This window comes from Pan paniscus, chromosome 8 (genome assembly GCF_029289425.2).
Source record: "Pan paniscus chromosome 8, NHGRI_mPanPan1-v2.0_pri, whole genome shotgun sequence".
Classification (NCBI taxonomy): domain Eukaryota; kingdom Metazoa; phylum Chordata; class Mammalia; order Primates; family Hominidae; genus Pan; species Pan paniscus.
This window is the reverse complement of record NC_073257.2, coordinates 48,042,450-48,061,549: the sequence shown is the minus strand read 5'-3', so window position 1 is coordinate 48,061,549 and position 19,100 is coordinate 48,042,450. Positions and strand designations below refer to the sequence as shown.

The 19,100-nt window shown below is 45.2% G+C and overlaps 1 protein-coding gene across 11 annotated transcripts in view; it reads right to left on the bottom strand.

Annotated features, from left to right (window-relative positions):
* The window catches only part of CCNY (cyclin Y), a 330,334-nt gene that overhangs the window by 157,379 nt on the left and 153,855 nt on the right, over positions 1 to 19,100 (bottom strand). For 3 of the 11 annotated variants that reach the window (XM_055092655.1, XM_055092654.1, XM_055092656.1), the window contains one exon: positions 1,943 to 1,999. The exons of the other annotated variants lie outside the window; for them this stretch is intronic. The gene's annotated coding sequence lies outside the window, so the exon portion shown is untranslated. The remainder of the gene's footprint in view (positions 1 to 1,942; positions 2,000 to 19,100) is intronic. 11 annotated transcript variants of the gene reach the window in all.

Sequence of the window (19,100 nt, the reverse complement as noted above, 5' to 3'; positions counted from 1 at the left end):
TTAATTACAAAGTTTGCCTAGAAATTAGTAATCTGTCAGCCTATTTCCTAATTTCAGCAGTCACAATGCTGTATGAATGACCTAAAAGTATCAAAACCTAAAGTATTATATACACACACACACACATAAATGCACACATATATTTACGTAAACATATATAAAGAGAGACATGAGATAAAGCAGTTAAAATCAATCTGTAGGACTAATTGAGTTGTATATCAAATGAGTTGATATGCAACTAAAATGAGCTGTATATCTAATGGGGTTTAGTTTTGAATTATCTCCAAATTATCTATCCAATAACTTCCTCAGACCGATAACTTATCACCTTAAAAATCCTCCAAATTGCTAAAAAAAAAAAAAAAAAAAAAAAGGAACCGTCTAATGCAACCCAGTCCTTCCCTCATGGTCCATGGCCACCACCCTAGCACATACCCCGGGTCATACCTGGATTACTTCTTCTCCCGTCAGCCTTCCTGCCACCTTTCTCTTTCTACCTCGGATCCAACCTGTGCCATTCTGCCAGGGTTTCAATACCTCTAAAACACTTCCTTCATACCATTTCTTTGCTTAAAATGTTTAATGCTCAAAGGATAAGTCCAAATTCCTTCACATCAAACCACATTAGAGATGCTTCACAATAAACTTCAACCTACTTTTTAATTAACTGTTCTTCAAGAATTCCCAAATAATAGTAATACAATTGAGCACCCACAGTATGTCAAAATAGTATCCTAACTACTTCACATGCATTAATTCATAAGGACAATAGGACATAAATACTATTATATCCCACCCGGATGCGGTGGCTCACGCCTGTAATCTCAGCACTTTGGGAGGCGGGTTGATCACGAGGTCAGGAATTCGAGACCAGCCTGGCCAACATGGTGAAACCCCGTCTCTACTAAAAATACAAAAATTAGCTGGGTGTGGTGGCGCGTGCCTATAATCCCAGCTACTCGGGAGGCTGAGGCACGAGAATTGCTTGAACCCAGGAGGCAGAGGTTGCAGTGAGCAGAGATAGCGCCACTGCACTCCAGCCTGGTGACAGAGAGATTAAAAAAAAAAAAAAAAAAACTACTATTATATCCCCATTCTACAGATGAAGAAACTGAGCACAGCAGAGTGAAAGAAACCGCCTACATCACACCTCACATGAGCAAGCAACAGGGCCAGGGTTCACACCAGGCATTCTGACTTCAGAGCCTCACTGGGAATTGCTAGGCTGTGCTCGCTCTACCTCCACTGTCCCCCACATACGCCCCCTACACTTGAGCACCCTCTACTCTGAGCAACGGAGGCATATTCTCAGTTACCGCTTACCCCATTTGTTATCATTGTTATGGGGCACCACGACCACACCACCTGAATGCACAGGAGAGGACCTGCGGACAAGAGGACACATTTAATTCTGTCCGTAGGACATGGCTCCCACTGCTTCATAGATGAAAACTGATTGCCCAATTTCTCCATAGGCTCAAGCAAGGGCATGTTTTTTTCTATCTTGTTCTCTCCGTCTTCCCTCCTGGTAGAAGAGAGCTTTGCAGTACAGGTTTCCTTGAGAAAGTGTGGTGATCAAGCCGGGGATGGGGGTTTCTCAGCCTTTTCATTCCTCCACCCCCGGCTACAGGCAGACACAGCTACACATTTGGTGTAGAACAAGCTCACTAAACGCTCCATCCAGGTCACTGAAGAAAGTTTCCTACTTCCCTGCTCCCTGCTGTTGATATTCACAAGCCCTGATATAAAAGAGAGCATTTAGGCAGTTCCGTTACAGAAACTCTCAGCCCTTCACTAAAATCGAAGCTAAATGATTCAGTTTCTACTTTGCAGCATAAACCCCATTTTATACTCAAAAGTCTTATCCTCAAGCTTTACTGATGATTTTTCCTAAAGGAGACATATTCCAAAAGGCCTGGGCTTAGAGCTTTTTTAGACTTACTGGAAATGGTACCAGCTGAATGTCACACAGCATCTTGCTGAAGGCTTTTGGAAACAGCTGATGAAAAAAAGAGAACAGATTGCTAGAGAGGTGAACTATTCCTGGTAGCTTCCTCTTCACTCTCCCAATTCTGTCAACCCAGAGACAGGATTAGAGACCCCTAAAAATGTAATTTAATCTCTTACAATTCTCTGGAGCATAACAGATTGGGCTCTGATAGATGGCTTGTTCATTATTATTAGAATATGCAAGTTAAAAGAAATTAATGCCATTAAAAGATGCAGGTCTGATTCCTTAAAACACCTAAAAGAAATAACAAAAGGCAAACACCCTAGAATTAAAACTACACGACCAAAAGCTCTACAAATCATCTGGTGTCTATAAACACCTCTTAAGGAGTTTTGTTTTAACCTTCCCCTTTATTAAAACAAAGAAAAACATGCTCAAACATTTTAGCTAAAACTGACCATCATCAACTTCTCTTTCCCTCATACATCATTTCATATTTGTAACAGTCCTATTAGTGACCCCATTGTACAGATGGTGACATTAAGGCAGAAAAGTTAAATGATTTGCTCAAAGTCACATGGTAAGTGGTGAATCAAGAGCTGAGACTCAGATGCCAGAGCCCCTGCTCTGGGCCACTCTGCTCCACAGCTAATGGGATCGGCTTGTCCTCTTACTCCCTGAAAGGCACTGTGGAATGAGAACACCTCTTTGCAATCCACAAAGATGATTGATTCTAAATACCTCCTCGACAGAAAAGCTGTCCTGAGAGGTCAAAGCAAAGACTGGCATTCCACGTGCTTCCCAGCATTTCCTGGTCATCCTTGCAATCAGCCAGGGCCACAGTGGAGCATAAGAAGTGATGTGTTTCACTTCCACAGTAAGGCAGTAAGTATGCCTCTCCCGACTCTGTGTTACTGCTGAAGAAGGTGGCCACAGGATGGAGGAGGGTTAATCTACATGGTTTTGTTTAAGCAAGAAATACACTTTCATTGTTTGATGGGTTATGAAGGCTAGTATTAATGACCCTAGACTTCAGTTTCTTTCCTGCTACACTCAGGCTGGGCTTTCTCTTCCCGGGTTTCCTCTGGTCTAGAGTGTAGTCCCGCTGCCACCTGTCTGAAGAGTTGATTTTGCCCCCACAGGCCATCAACAGTCACAGCTGGAGTGATCTCCAGGGCAACAGGGCCACAAAAGCAGGTGGTCCGCGGCCCTCCTTCCAACTGGGCCCCATTCCAGCCATCTGTTAAAGGTTGCTCATGTTCACAACCAGACAGTAACAACCAAATAAATCATGTCACATCATTTCATATAATAAAAAAAGCCCAGAAAGCAACAGGAAATCTTTTGTTCTATGGTATCTTCACCACCATTTGCTCAATTAAGTCCAATTTTGAAATTTAAGAGATAACTAGGTAATTATACGTCATGGTGCTTCCCCAAACTCATGAATTATTTTATGCCCCTTTCCAAAATTAGATTCTAATTTCTCCCCAATCAAAAGGATTCCCCATTTTATTTTATTATTTTTAGAAGACAGTGTCCCACTATGTTGCCCAGGCTGGTCTCAAACTCCTAGACGCAAAGAATCCTCCCGTTTCAACCTCCCAAAGTGCTGAGATTACAGGCATGAGCCACCATTAATGGCCCTCCACTTTAAATAAAGAGTGCTGCATACCTGGCTAAACAGCACATCTACAGAAATCCACCAATGTCAGAAACGGTAGGTAGGCAAGGAGAGAAGTAGCACCCTACAAGGACAAGGACACACACACACACACACACACACACACACACACACGGGTGCCACAAGTTTCCAGATCAGGTAACATGGCACTGAACAGCACCCCACAGGTACCAGTGTCATAACCTGCCAAAAATGCTAGTTTTCTTCTTTGATCTTCTTTGAACATCAGCTGCCAAAAACATTGTATAAAGCTGCTCTTTCAGGAAGGATAGGGAAAAAAGAGCAACTAATTTCTTCCTGACATCCAATACACCAATTCTAAATGAAGAAAAGATGCCTTTTAAAAAATCATTGGTTTTTATCTATAAAACTCTCTGTCGATCTGTGCAGTCAGAGCGGGCACTGCCACCTGCTTGGCCCACAGGATGGCTGAGCCCATGTGTGAAAGGTACAGCAAGAGGGAGCTGGCCTACAGTGATCTGGAAGTAAGCAGCCCAATTCCTGAGTGGGGCCACACATTCCCAATCTCCCCCAAACCTCAGCCCGACCCAGGCTTCTCAGGATGCAACAGAGGCTGGGAAACACATCAGCAGCTCTGACTTCTCGACTCGCATCCTTTCTTGTCTCCTGCCAAGAGCAGAGGAGACAGATGTGAGCAACAAACATGTTCCCAAGCAGCCTCCCCTGCAGACTGAGGAAAGGAGCCCAAAACTAATCCTACCATTACCCAGGCTAAAAGCCCTTCTGCCCTCAGGACCTGGCTCCATCTCCTCTGAGAGTCCACAAAGCCCTTCTGCCTTCAGGAAAGAGTTTCCATCTTCTCAAGGCCCAAAAAGGCTTTCTGCCCTGAGGATTGGGCACCAGCTCCCCTGAGGGCCAACAAAGCCCTTCTACCCTCAAGGCTAGGCTCCATCTATCCAAGGCCTACAAAGCCCACCTGCCGTCGGGACCAGGCTCTATCTCTTCTGAGAAACAACACAGCCCTCCTGCCCTCAGGACAGGGCTTCCATCCTCTCAAGGACCCAAAAGTCTTTCTGCCCTGAGGACTGGGCTCCATCTCCTCTGAGGACCAACAAAACCCATCTGCCTTTAGGGCCAGGCTCCATCTCCTCTGAGTGCACGGCCTGCCCCCATGCCACTCTCCCAGCTTTATTCTCCCTCCTTTTATATGCCTTAAAATCCATCCTCAGGAAACTACTGATCTTCCCCTAAAACTACATCATGCTTTGCCAAGTTCCAGCATCTCTGCTCCTGCTGTTCCCTCCGCCTAGAATGATCCACTTCATCCTGGGTCCTTGTCTCTTCTTTATGGAACTAAGTCTTTGCATCCTTCAGAGCAGGGTCACTCTCAAAGCACGGCTTGACAAGGCTTCAGCTCAATTGCTCAAGCTACTCCAAATACACTGCATTTGTGATGTACCCCGCTTCCAACCAGACTGTTACCCTAACCCTCTTTTATGTGTGAAAATTATGGAGCTACCACTTCAAAGACCAGTTCACATCTCACCTTCACCGTGAAAATCTCATCTGATAGTGAAGTGAATCACTCCCTCCCACCATGGCCCCCAACTTGCTGAAGTCATGCTGCAAAAGTCTCACGATTACAAGATGTATCACGGAGTCCTACTCTGTGGCAGGCAGGTCTAAGGTTCTCACCCACCCAATGATTCCCGCCGCCTGGTATTCATGCTCTTATGTAATCCCCTTTCCTAAGTGCGAGAGGGGCCTGTGACTTGCTGATAAGCAACAGATTAGGGCACAGGTGATGTCACCTCTGTGCTAAGGCAGCATGAGACAATGACTTCCCCCCTGCAAGTTGTCTCTCTCTGGCTGGCTTTGATGAAGTAATAACTCCCATGGTGGAAAAACCCACAGGACACGGAACGTGGGGCAGCCTCCAGCCAGCAGCCAGCAAGGAACTGTGGCCCTCAGTCTCATAACTTGAAAGAAATGGAATCCTTCCAACACCCAGGTTCTGCGAGGGATCTTGGAAGGGGATCCTCCCCAGGCAAGTCTTCAGACGAGACCCTAGCCATGGCAGTATCTTGACTGCAGCCTCGTCAGAGACTGGGAAGCACAGGACCCAGCCAAGCCATGCTCCGACTCATGCCCCACAGAAACTGTGATAGAGTCAATGTGTGTTGTCTTAAGCTGCTGAGTTTCTGGTAACTTGTTACACAGCAAGGAAACTAACACAGGAAAAAATCGGCCTATTTTTTAGCCTAGAAAAACCTTGGGTTAAAAAACAGATCTTTATTTGCAAATTCACATTTTGACAGCAGCTCAACTGCAGAGGGGAACCAGTGAAGTCCAGGTCAGCCTCAGTGGCTCTGCTTCTCCTCCCTTTGTGAAGTGGGGCAAAAGCGACGTGCCTGATGCATGTCAGAACTCCTCTCTCTCTCCCTCACTTCTCAGTCAAGTTCTGAAAAGTTGAGCCTCCAAATCTCTACCGCATTTCCCGCTTCAGTGCCACTGGAGCCTTTTTCTTCCTCAACTCCCGATATTCCCATAGCCATGGTGCTGGGCCCTGAGCTTGCCTGCCCTGCAGTTAGTGACGGCCACTCTCTCCTGCTGAACGCTCTCCTCCACACAGTACATCACCTTCCCTGGTTGTCCTCTCGCTGTAAGAATATCCCCTCTAAATCTTCAAAAATCTTCCTCCCCTGGCCATTTCCTACACTGTATGTCCCAGAGCTTCTGTCCCAGACACTTCCAAGTTTTACAGTCTGACTCTGCAATTTCACCCATTCTAATGATAAAGCTCAAATATACATTTTTAGGGCAGAATCACATATATCCAATGACTCACTGCATATCCTCACCTCAGTGTCTCACAGTCACCTCAAACTCTAAACATAACAACAAAATACATCATCTTCCCTTTCACTATTTTTGCTCTCTGTCTACTGTATTCCTAGCAGTGGTGATTTCAGTCACCAATATCCACTGACTCACCACCCAGTTCACCCCACATTCCTTCCCGTTTAAACTCCCCATATCCAACCACCTCCACCCCTAAATATGTCTGGAATGTGTCTGACCTTTTCCTACCTTCCTTCAGACCTTCACCACTTCCCTCTGCAACTCATCTCCCCGATTCTAGTCTTGGCTTCTTCTAATCTAGCTCCCAAGTGTCCCATGAAAATGGCATTAAAATTACCTCTTGGTGTCTTCCTTTTTTGGTTCCTTCCTTCTTATCCCTCCAACACAATACCAAAAGTCTAAACCCACCATTCATTCACCAGGCACTGTTCTGGACACTGGAGATACAGCAGCAAGCAAAACATGGCCCCCAGGAAGCAGTCCACTATTTCCAGCCTCCAGCTGCAATTATGCCATCCCTGACCCAAAGCGTGATCCACATCCTCTTGCCCACCGTGCAAATTCTTTTTTTTTTTTTTTTTTTTTTTTTTGAGACAGAGTCTCGCTCTGTCACCCAGGCTGGAGTGCAGTGGCGTGATCTCAGCTCACTGCAACCTCCGCCTCCTGGGTTCGAGCAATTCTCCTGCCTCAGCCTCCCAAGTAGCTGGGACCACAGGAACACGCTGCCACACCCAGCTAATTTTTTTTTCTTTTTTTGTATTTTAGTAGAGACAGTGTTTCACCGTGTTGCCTAGGCTGGTCGCGAACTTCTGAGTTCAGGCAATCTACCCACCTTGGCCTCCCAAAGGGCTGGGATTACAGACATGAGCCACAGCGCCCAGATGCAAATTCTTCATTAAATCCTCAACACCTAGGCTGGATGTCCCCCCTCCTCTGAGAACACTGACCTCATACTTCCCTGCTGCCAGCCCTTCCCACCCTCTTCTCTGCAGCCTCTATACTTGGGAATGCTGTGATTCTTCTATCTGTCAAGTTGTATAGCAATGTATTTGATTATATCTCCCTCTGTCCTTCTATACTGAGTTCCTCCAGGGTTTCTATTGATCTCTGAATCCTCCATGCCTTAGCACAATGCCTAATTTTTTATAGGAAATCAATAAATGTTAAAGTAACTGAATCTCCATCTGCTGTAGATTGGATTACAGTTTCCAACTGCCCACTCCCTCCCTGTAACGAAGTTACAACTTCCCCCTCTGCCCCCTAGTCACAGGATGTGCCCTTGCATTAAGTGGGAGGTCACTTCTCCACCTCCCTGACCTTGGCACCCTCAGCCAATTAGATGGAGGCAAACATGGCATCTTCCCCACCTTGCACTCCAGCCCTTTCCCATGAGAACAGCGTGTCTCAGACCCACACAGGAGCTGCTCCTTTGGTCTGAGTCCTGAAGGAAGACACTTAGAACCAAGCACAGCCCTGCAGAGCCACAGTTCACCTGCAACCTTCCCATGATATGAGCAAGAAATTAAGGCTTGTTAGGAAAAGCCAGTGAGACAGTGGTGTTGTTATCACAGCAAATCCATTCCAGATTTAAACACCTTGGTCTCTTTCTTCAAGATGCTATCAAATTTTGTCAAAATCTTCAAATGTGGTGCTAGAACTGCACTAAATACAATAGATATGGCCTGACCATGGAAGAAATCTCTTAGTAGAACATAAAATTTGTCTTGGGTTTCTGCATTCTTTCCCAGGTAGGGGTGAGAAACAGGTTGTCAGATGGAAGAGATATAGTCCACCTTAACCTTGTCTCAAACAATACTGAGGTCAACCCAAATTCCTATGCCTTTATCCCAGAAGGTATTGTATTGTAGAGCCTCCTGTAACTAACTGCAGCCATTTTACATGTATCACTGCTAAATCTTTTTTTTTTTTTTTTTTTTTTTTTTTTTTTTTTTTTTTTTTTTTTTGACAGAGTCTTGCTCTGTCACCCAGGCTGGAGTGCAGTGGCTTGATTTTAGCTCACTGCAAACCTCCGCCTCCTGAGTTCAAGCAATTCTCCTTCCTCAGGAGAATCCCCAAGTAGCCGAGATCACAGGCACGCGCCACTATGCCTGGCTAATTTTTGTATTTTAAGTAGAGACGGGGTTTCACCATGTTGGCCAGGCTGGTCTCAAACTCCTGACCTCAGGTTATGCTCCTGCCTCGGCCTCCCAAAGTGCTGGGATTACACGCGTGAGCCACCACACCCGGCCTATCGCTGCTAAATCTAACATACCAAGATCATTTAAACCCTCAACCATTCAACATTATTAGCTAGAATCTTTTTGTGTTTCAGATTTGAGAAACACACCTTTTTGTCGTCTGAGTCCCTGATGAAATTACTTAACAGATGAGGGTCAAGGCCAGAGTATTCTGACAAAATACTAAAGACAACTGTCCGAGTTAAAATAATGACAATGAAATTGTACACTGTTTAATCAGTTAAAAGCCCTCACCCTCCACACACCACCATTAATATTCCCAACCAATTTCTCAATATTCTCCAAAAGTTACAAGTCTTCCCCAAATCCAACAACACTAAGTATACTAGCAGTAGTTCTCTAGACCAGTGACATCAGCGTCACCTGGAACTCCAGAAATGCAAATTCCCACCCTACTCCAGACCTACTGTCTCAAAACCCAGCCCTCCAATGACACCGATGCAGATGCGGTTTGAGAAGCAGAGCTCTGGTGCACTTGCCTGTCCTTGGAACAACCCTCTCAAAACTGAAGCTGGTATGCTTGCACTGATTTCTTCTTCTTGAACTTAAGCTTGCTTTTAGTTAGCTCTTCTTTGTTTTCCAAATGTCCAGAAACTATTTAATCAACCTTTCTATCACCTTTGCCTAGAAGCAAAGTTAAGCTCACCAATCCACAGTGCACAGAAACTCTTTCCTCCCTTTTTGGAAAATTAGGACCCTATTTGCCTTACTTTGTGACATTTTTTTCCCATTGTTAACAATTTCTTAAAATTTATCTGCAGTGTTTCCGTGATCACATGTGTTAGTTCTCTTAGCGTCTGGTTCATCATAATTTTTAAAAGAAAAAAATCTCTTAGAAATTTCTCTCCTTATCTGGGTTTCATGCTGGCATGCCAACAGAGCAGGTGCTGGGAAGAAAGTTGGAGAAAACCAAATTGTTCAGTTGATATCCTCTTCCACTTATTGATCATTTCTCTTTCTCGGTGCTGTTTGAAACGTAAAACTCTTTTTCCTCTTTTGTTTTGTCTTTAGCATTTGTGTAAGGCTCAGCTTATTCCAAGCTTTGACACTGTTCAAAGTCTGTGCTTACCATGTGTCTGTCTCTGGCTCCCTCCTCCTGGGTGACAGGACAAGGTTGATATTTTTCCTTCCTTTGCTTTTCTGTACCATCTAAGTTGCACAATCTAACAATCACATGGCTGGTGCAGGGGCTCATGCTTATAATCCCAGCACTTTGGGAGGCTGAGGTGGGAGGATCACTGGAGCCCAGAAGTTCAAGATCAGCCTGGGCAACATAGCAAGACCCTGTCTCTACAAAAAATAAATTAGCCAGGCATGGTAACACATGTCTGTGGTCCCAGCTACTCAAGGTGGGAGGACTGCTTGAGCCTAGGAGTTCATGACTGCAGTGTGCCGTGATCATCCTACTGCACTCCAGCCTGGGCAACAAAGCAAGACCCTGTCTCAACAAAATAAAACAAAACAATCACAGATTGCTTTTTTCACATAGGGGCAGGAAATCTTTACATTTTTATTTATTTTTGTTTTAACGCAAGCTCTTTGGAGTGTTTCCTATACTGTCTCTCACACATGGGAATTATCTGTAAATCACGGTTTAAATTAAGGTTTTTTTTTTTTAATTTTAGAATTGCATTTTTCTTTTCCCTCTCTGTTCCTCAGCCCCTCATCACTATGCCCAGACCTCCAGAGAGCAGGCCTCCAGTCTTTTTTCTGTTCACAGCTGTTATTTCCCAGCTGCCTACAGTCACTTCACAATGACTCACACTTCTTGAAGTATTGGCCCTAACACAGATGCCCAGACAGCAGCTGCAGTGGCAGCACACCCTCACCACAGCTGGTACCCACACTGAACTTAGTGTGGGAGACTCTCCCAGGAACAGGATCTGAAAAAGGGCAGCAAAGACTTTTAAGCTGTAACTGTTCTGACCTGGGCACACCCCAGCAAGTTCACTGGCTTGCAACTTGATTCCAATGGGATGACAGTTGCAGATGCGAGACCTGCCTGGTAAGGCAGCTAGCAAGGCAGCTGGCCACACTGTACCACAGTCCCCAGCTTGGATTAGGATCAGGAGCTTGACAACTCCTGGTTGCAATACACAATCTAACAGCCATTGGAGGAAAAAAAGGCCTCCTTAATGTACTTCATTTCTTTGCCCAGTAATAAGCTATTACATAGGGTAAATCTGATTTCTGCTTTCATCTCTGCATTGGGTCAAGACAAAATAACTCTTTTTGTTTTTCTTCATAACTAGAATAAAAAAAAAAAACAAGAATTGAGCAGGGTAATGGGAGGAAAGAACAAAGTAGAGGCATTTATGATGAAATAATACAGTTTGTCTACTTGAATCCATTTCTAGCGTAAACCTCTGCTTACTCCATCTTCAACATTCTCCAGTAAAGCTAGAAATTTTTTTGTTCTTTTTCTCTTCTGATAACTTTCCCTCAACCCATCATATTACTGTCAGGCCTCTGAGCCCAAGCTAAGCCATCATATTCCCAGTGACCTGCACATATACATCCAGATGGCCTGAAGCAACTGAAGATCCACAAAAGAAGTGAAAATAGCCTTAACTGATGATATTCTACCATTGTGATTTGTTTCTGCCCTACCCTAACTGATCAATATACTTTGTAATCTCCCCCACCCTTAAGAAGGTTCTTCATATTCTCCCCCACCCTTAAGAAGGTTCTTTGTAATTCTCTCCGCCCTTGAGAATGTGCAAGATCCACCCCCTGCCCCCAAAACATCGTTCTTAACTCCACTGCCTATCCCAAAACCTGTAAGAACTAATGATAATCCCACCACCCTTTGCTGACTCTCTTTTCTGACTCAGCCCGCCGGCACCCAGGTGAAATAAACAGCCTTGTTCCTCACACAAAGCCTGTTTGGTGGTCTCTTCACATGCACATGTGAGACATTTGGTGCTGAAGACCCAGGTCAGTGGGACTCCTTCAGGAGACCAGTCCCCTGTCCTCACCCTCACTCCGTGAAGAGATCCACCTACGACCTCAGGTCCTCAGACTAACCAGCCCAAGGAACATCTCCCCAATTTTAAATCAGGTAAGCAGCCTCTTTTTACTCTCTTCTCCAACCTCTCTCACTATCCCTCAACCTCTTTCTCCTTTTAATCTTGGCGCCACCCTTCAATCTCTCCCTTCTCTTAATTTCAACTCCTTTCATTTTCTGGTGGAGACAAAGGAGACATATTTTATCCGTTGACCCAAAACTCCGGCGCCAGTCACGGACTTGGGAAGGCAGACTTCCCTTGGTGTTTAATCATTGCGGGGACGCCTCTCTGATTATTCGCCCACATTCCATTGGTGTCTGATCTCCGTGGGGACGCCTGCCTTGGTCATTCATCCACATTCCCTTGGTGGCAAGTCAATTGCGGAGACGCCTGCTTTGGCTGCTCCCCACCCCCCTTCTCCGTGTCTCTACCCTTCTCTTTAAACTTGTCTCCTTCACTATGGGCAACCTTCCACCCTCCACTCCTCCTTCTTCTCCCTTAGCCTGTGTTCTCAAGAACTTAAAACCTCTTCAACTCTCACCTGACCTAAAATCTAAGCGTCTTATTTTCTTCTGCAATGCCGCTTGACCCCAATACAAACTCGACAGTGGTTCCAAATAGCCAGAAAACGGCACTTTCGATTTTTCCATCCTACAAAATCTAAATAATTCTTGTCGTAAAATGGGCAAACGGTCTGAGGTGCCTGATGTCCAGGCATTCTTTTACACACTGGTCCCTCCCTAGTCTCTGCTCCCAATGAGAGTCGTCCCAAATCTTTCTTCTTTCTCTCTTGTCTGTTCCTTCAGTCCCAACCCCAAGCGTCTCTGAGTCTTTTGAATCTTCCTTTTCTAGGGACCCATCTGACCTCTCTCCCCTCCTCCCCAGGCTGCTCCTTCCCAGGCCAAGCCAGGTCCCAATTCTTCCTCAGCCTCTGCTTCCCCACCCTATAATCCTTCTATCACCTCCCTTCCCCACACCCAGTCTGGCTTACAGTTTCGTTCCATGACTAGCCCTCCCCGACCTGCCCAACAATTTCCTCTTAAAGAGGTGGCTGGAGCTAAAGGCATAATCAAGGTTAATGCTCCTTTTTTCTTTATCTGACCTCTCCCAAATCAGTTAGCATTTAGGTTCTTTTTCATCAAATACAAAAACTCAACCCAGTTCAAGGCCTGTTTGACAACAACCCTTAGACGCTTTACCACCCTAGACCCAGAGGGGCCAGAAGGCTGCCTTATTTTCAATACGCATTTTATTACCCAATCCGCTCCCGACATTAGAAAAAGCTCCAAAAATTAGACTTCGGCCCTCAAACCCCACAACAGGACTTAATTAACCTCGCTTTCAAGGTGTACAGTAATAGAGTAATGGCAGCCAAGTAGCAATGTATTTCGGAGGTGCAATTCCTTGCCTCCACTGTGAGACAAACCCCAGCCACATCTCCAGCACACAAGAACTCCAAACGCCTGAACCGCAGCTGCCAGGGGTTCCTCCAGAACTTCTTCCCCCAGGATCTTGCTTCAAGTGCCAGAAATCTGGCCACTGGGCCAAGGAATGCCCGCAGCCCGGGATTCCTCCTAAACCGTGTCCCATCTGTGCAGGACCCCACTGGAAACTGGACTGTCCACCTGGCCCAAGGCTCTGATTGACTCCTTCCCAGATCTTCTCAGCTTAGCGGCTGAAGACTGACACTGCCCAATAGCCTCGGAAGCCCCCTGGACCATGATGGAGGCCAAGCTTCGGGTAACTCTTACAGTGGAGGGTAAATCCGTCCCCTTCTTAATCATTATGGAGGCTACTCACTCCACATTACCTTATTTTCAAAGGCCTGTTTCCCTTGCCTACATAACTGTTGTGGGTATTGACGGCCAGGCTTCTAAACCCCTTAAAACTCCCCAATTCTGGTGCCAACTTGGACAATATTCTTTTATGCACTCCTTTTTAGTTATCCCCACCTGCCCGGCTCCCTTATTAGGTCGAGACATTTTAACTACATTATCTGCTTCCCTGATTATTCCTGGGCTACAGCCGCACCTCATTGCCACCTTTTGCCCCAGTTCAAAGCCTCCTTCACATCCTCTCCTTGTATCTCCCCTCCTTAGTCCACAAGCATAGGACACCTCTACTCCCTCCTTGGCAACAAATGATGCACCCTTTACCATCCCATTAAAACCTAATCACCCTTATCCCGCTCAACGCCAATATCCCATCCCACAGCATGCTTTAAAAGGATTAAAACCTGTTGTCACTTGCCTGTTACAGCATGGCCTTTTAAAGCCTGTAAACTCTCCTTACAATTCCCCTGTTTTACCTGTCCAAAAACCAGACAAGGCTTACAGGTTAGTTCAGGATCTGCACCTTATCAACTAAATTGTCTTGCCTATCCACCCAGTGGTGCCAAAGCCATATACTCTCCTATCCTCAATACCTCCCTCCACAACCCCTCCATAACTCATTATTCTGTTCTGGATCTCAAACATGCTTTCTTTACTATTCCTTTGCACCCTTCATCCCAGCCTCTCTTCGCTTTCACTTGGACTGACCCTGATACCCATCAGGCTCAGCAAATTACCTGGGCTGTACTGCTGCAAGGCTTCGCGGACAGCCCCCATTACTTCAGTCAAGCCCAAATTTCTTCCTCATCCATTACCTATCTTGACATATTTCTTCATGAAAACATACGTGTTCTCCCTGCTGATCATGTCCAACTAATCTCCCAAACCCCAACCCCTTCTACAAAACAACAGCTCCTTTCCTTCCTGGGCATGGTTGGATACTTTCTCCTTTAGACAGCCTCGGAAGCCCCCTGGACCATCACAGATGCCAAGCTTCGGGTAACTCTTACAGTGGAAGGTAAATCCGTCCCCTTCTTAATCAATAAGGAGACTACTCACTCCACATTACCTTATTTTCAAGGGCCTGTTTCCCTTGCCTCCATAACTGTTGTGGGTATTGACGGCCATCCTAACAAAACCATTATATAAACTCACAAAACCAAACTTAGATGACTCCATAGATCCTAAATCCTTTCACCACTCCTCTTTCTGTTCCTTAAAAACAGCCCTAGAAGCTGCCCCCACACTAGCTCTCCCTAACTCATCCCAACCCTTTTCATTACACACAGCCAAAGTGCAGGGCTGTGTGGTCAGAATTCTTACACAAGAACCAGGACCACGCCCTGTAGCCTTTCTGTCCAAACAACTTGGCCTTACTGTTTTAGCCTAGCCCTCATGTCTGTGTGCGGTGGCTGCTGCCGCCCTAATACTTTTAGAGGCCCTCAAAATCACAAACTATGCTCAACTCACTCTCTACAGTTCTCATAACTTCCAAAATCTATTTTCTTCCTCACATCTGACACACATACTTTCTGCTCCCTGGCTCCTTCAGCTGTACTCACTCTTTGTTGAGTCTCCCACACTTACCATTGTTCCTGGCCCGGACTTCAATCCGGCCTCCCACATTATTCCGGATACCACACCTGACCCCCATGACTGTATGTCTCTGATCCACCTGACATTCACTCCATTTCCCCATATTTCCTTCTTTCCTGTTCCTCACCCTGATCACATTTGGTTTACTGATGGCAGTTCCACCAGGCCAAATCACCACTCACCAGCAAAGGCAGGCTATGCTATAGTATCTCCCACATCTATCATTGAGGCTACCGCTCTGCCTCCCTCCACTATCTCTCAGCAAGCCGAACTCATTGCCTTAATTCAAGCCCTCACTCTTGCAAAGAGACTACGTGTCAATATTTATACTGACTCCAAATATGCCTTCCATATCCCGCACCACCATGCTGTTATATGGGCTGAAAGAGGTTTCCTCACTATGCAAGGGTCCTCCATCATTAATCCTCTTTAATAAAAACTCTTCTCAAGGCTGCTTTACTTCCAAAGGAAGCTGGAGTCACACACTGCAAGGACCACCAAAGGACATCAGATCCCATGGCTCAGGGCAACGCTTATGCTGGTAAGGTAGCTAAAGAAGCAGGCAGAATTCCAACTTCTGTCCCTCACGGCCAGTTTTTCTCCTTCTCATCGATCACTTCCACCTACTCCCCTGCTGAAACTTCCATCTATCAATCTCTTCCCACACAAGGCAAATGGTTCTTAGACCAAGGAAAATATCTCCTTCCAGCCTCACAAGCCCATTCTTTTCTGTCATCATTTCATAACCTCTTCCATGTAGGTTACAAGCCACTAGCCCATCTCTTAGAACCTCTCATTTCCTTTCCATCGTGGAAATCTATCCTCAAGGAAATCACTTCTCAGTGTTCCATCTGCTATTCCACTACCCCTCAGGGATTGTTCAGGCCAACCCCCCCACCCCACCCTTCCCTACACATCAAACTCAGGGATTTTCCCCCGCCCAGGACTGGCAAATTGACTTTACCCACATGCCCGGAGTCAGGAAACTAAAATACCTCTTGGTCAGGGTAGACACTTTCACTAGATGGGTAGAGACCTTTCCCACAGGGTCTGAGAAGGCCACCACAGTCATTTCTTCCCTTCTGTCAGACATAATTCTTCAGTTTAGCCTTCCCACCTCTATACAGTCCCATTAACGGACGGGCCTTTACTAGTCATATTACCCAAGCAGTTTCTCAGGCTCTTGGTATTTAGTGGCTCCTGGTTTTACCTCAAATTGCCACCCTTAAGTCTCTCTTGAAGTGGATAGAAGATCTTCAGTGACAAGGTATCCTCCAATACTTTCACCCTGATGAAGTCCTATTCTTTACTTTTATATTTACTCCTATTCTCATTCCTGTTCTTATGCCACCCTCTACCTCTCCCCAGCTATCTCTACCACACTATCAAACTCACTGTCTCCTAGACGTTTCTAATCCTTCTTTAACAAACAATTGCTGGCTTTGCATTTCTCTTTCCTCCAAAATCGCGGAGACCTCAACTTACTCACTGCTAAAAAAAGAGGACTCTCTATATTTTTAAATGAAGACTGTTGTTTTTACCTAAATCAATCTGGCCTGGTATATGACAACATAGAAAAACTCAAGGATAGAGCCCAAAAACTCGCCAACCAAGCAAACAATAACATTGAACCCCTTTGGACACTTTCTAATTGGACATCCTGGGTACTCCCAATTCTTAGTCCTTTAATACCTAGTTTTCTCCTTCTTTTATTCGGACCTTGTGTCTTTCGTTTAGTTTTTCAATTCATAAAAAACTGCATCCAGGCCATCACCAATCATTCTATACAACAAATGTTCCTTCTAACAACCCCACAATATCACCCCTTACCCCAAAATCTTTCTTCAGTTTAATCTCTCCCACTCTAGGTTCCCATGCTGTCCCTAATCCCACTTGAAGCAGCCCTGAGAAACATCGCCCATTATCTCTCCATACCACCCCCAAAAATTTTTGCCACCCCAACGCTTTACCACTATTTTATTTTTCTTATTAATATAAGAAGACAGGAACGTCAGGCCTCTAAGCCCAAGCTAAGCCATCATATTCCCAGTGACCTGCACATATACATCCAGATGGCCTGAAGCAACTGAAGATCCACAAAAGTGAAAATAGCCTTAACTGATGATATTCTACCACTGTGATTTGTTTCTGCCCTACTGATCAATGTACTTTGTAATCTCCCCCACCCTTAAGAAGGTTCTTTGTAATTCTCCCCGCCCTTGAGAATGTACTTTGTGAGATCCACCCCCTGTCCCCAAAACATTGCTCTTAACTCCATCGTCTATCCCAAAACCTATAAGAACTAATGATAATCCCACCACCCTTTGCTGACTCAGCCCGCCTGCACCCAGGTGAAACAAACAGCCTTGCTGCTCACACAAAGCCTGTTTGGTGGTCTCTTCACACGCACACGTGAGACAATTACTACTGCTAATTTCGAGCAAAAAAAAAAAAAAATTCAGAGGGAGAAAGGAAGATGCCTTTGCTTGTACCTCCTAAGAAAAAAAAAAAAGAAAAGAAAATTTCTTTGGGAAATTTAGAATTGATCTCTCTCCTGGCAAAATAAATTTTTGTTATAGCTGTTTAAGAAGGAAACTGGCAGATAATCAGAACTGGACGGCAAAGTGTTTTGTGATCCTCCTGCAGATTCCAGGGTTTCAGTATCACCTCCAGCCATGCTGATTTAACCAGACAGACAGACAGCACTATCACAAAAGAGCACACCTGCAGCTTCCTTTCCTGGTAAGCAAATGGTCCTCTACGCAGTCCTCTGCACTCATCTCTGCCTCTCAGCTCCCTATTCTATTCTTATTAAACCTGAGAAGGAACTATCACAAGGGCAGGTAGAGTCCAACAATTCTAAGCACACAGAGCTCAGTATAAAATTCTACAAAAAATAGGAACTGCTGATGCTCGACACAGCTGAAACTCGGCTGCCACCTGGGCCGGGGCCGGCCAGTTGCCGGGCCTCCACCCTAGGTGCTGCTGCACACCCTTCAGAGCACAGTTACTTCAGTAAAGTATTCCACAAAGTGTACATTTGAGAAAGTCTCTTCTCTTCTCTACCACCTTCTATTTCTCTCTCAAAAAAAAAGTGTGCATTAAGATAATAATTCAATGCCATGGTGTGCCTACTATTAAAAAACACACAGTAGTCTGGAAAGTCATGCTAGAGTTTCCACAGCAACTGCACCATGGCTCAACTTGTAACAGCAACCATTCCATTCCAAAATGCTTTAAGAGACTCTAGAAAAGAGAGAGAGAAGTCAAGTTACAATCCCGGGGGAGGAGAAAACACGCCCTTGCTTTCATGTACTTGAATTCTCCCCATCAAAAATACTGTTTAAGTACATATTGCACCATTAATAAATATTCCTGCCCCTAATTATCTAACGAACAGTAGATAACTCTGGAAACAGCTACTGATAATTCTTTTAGCTGGGAGGTTAGAGAAGAGGTTGGTCGGAAAAAATTACTAATATTTTAAAACAGAAATATGCTTTCTCAACAAAGCATATTCTTAACTAAGCATAAAAGGTTACTTCGGGTAATCCAATCAAGTCAGCAATTACAAGGCTCCATTCCACGACGTGAAGCATCTTCTCTCCCTCTTTGAACCAGCTAATTCAAAGAGACCAACCTAAATGCCCCAGGAATTCATTCCCAAGGTGAGGGGAGGGGGAAAACAGGGAGGGATCTGTTCTCTCAGAAACAACCCCACCCCACCACCCCTGCCGCCCCCTGCACTGTGCTAGGGAGATTCTAAACAGAATGGCTTTTCATCAAACCACTAGAAGCCGTTTTTAGTATTTTACAAAATCCAAAAGAATTCTTCTATAAAACTGCCTACATCAAATAGATGGTGCTGGAAGAAAATCCAAATATAAAGAACAGCTATCCACAGGGCTAAAATCAGGCAAGGGAGATCTGCGATGGGAAGCAGGCAGG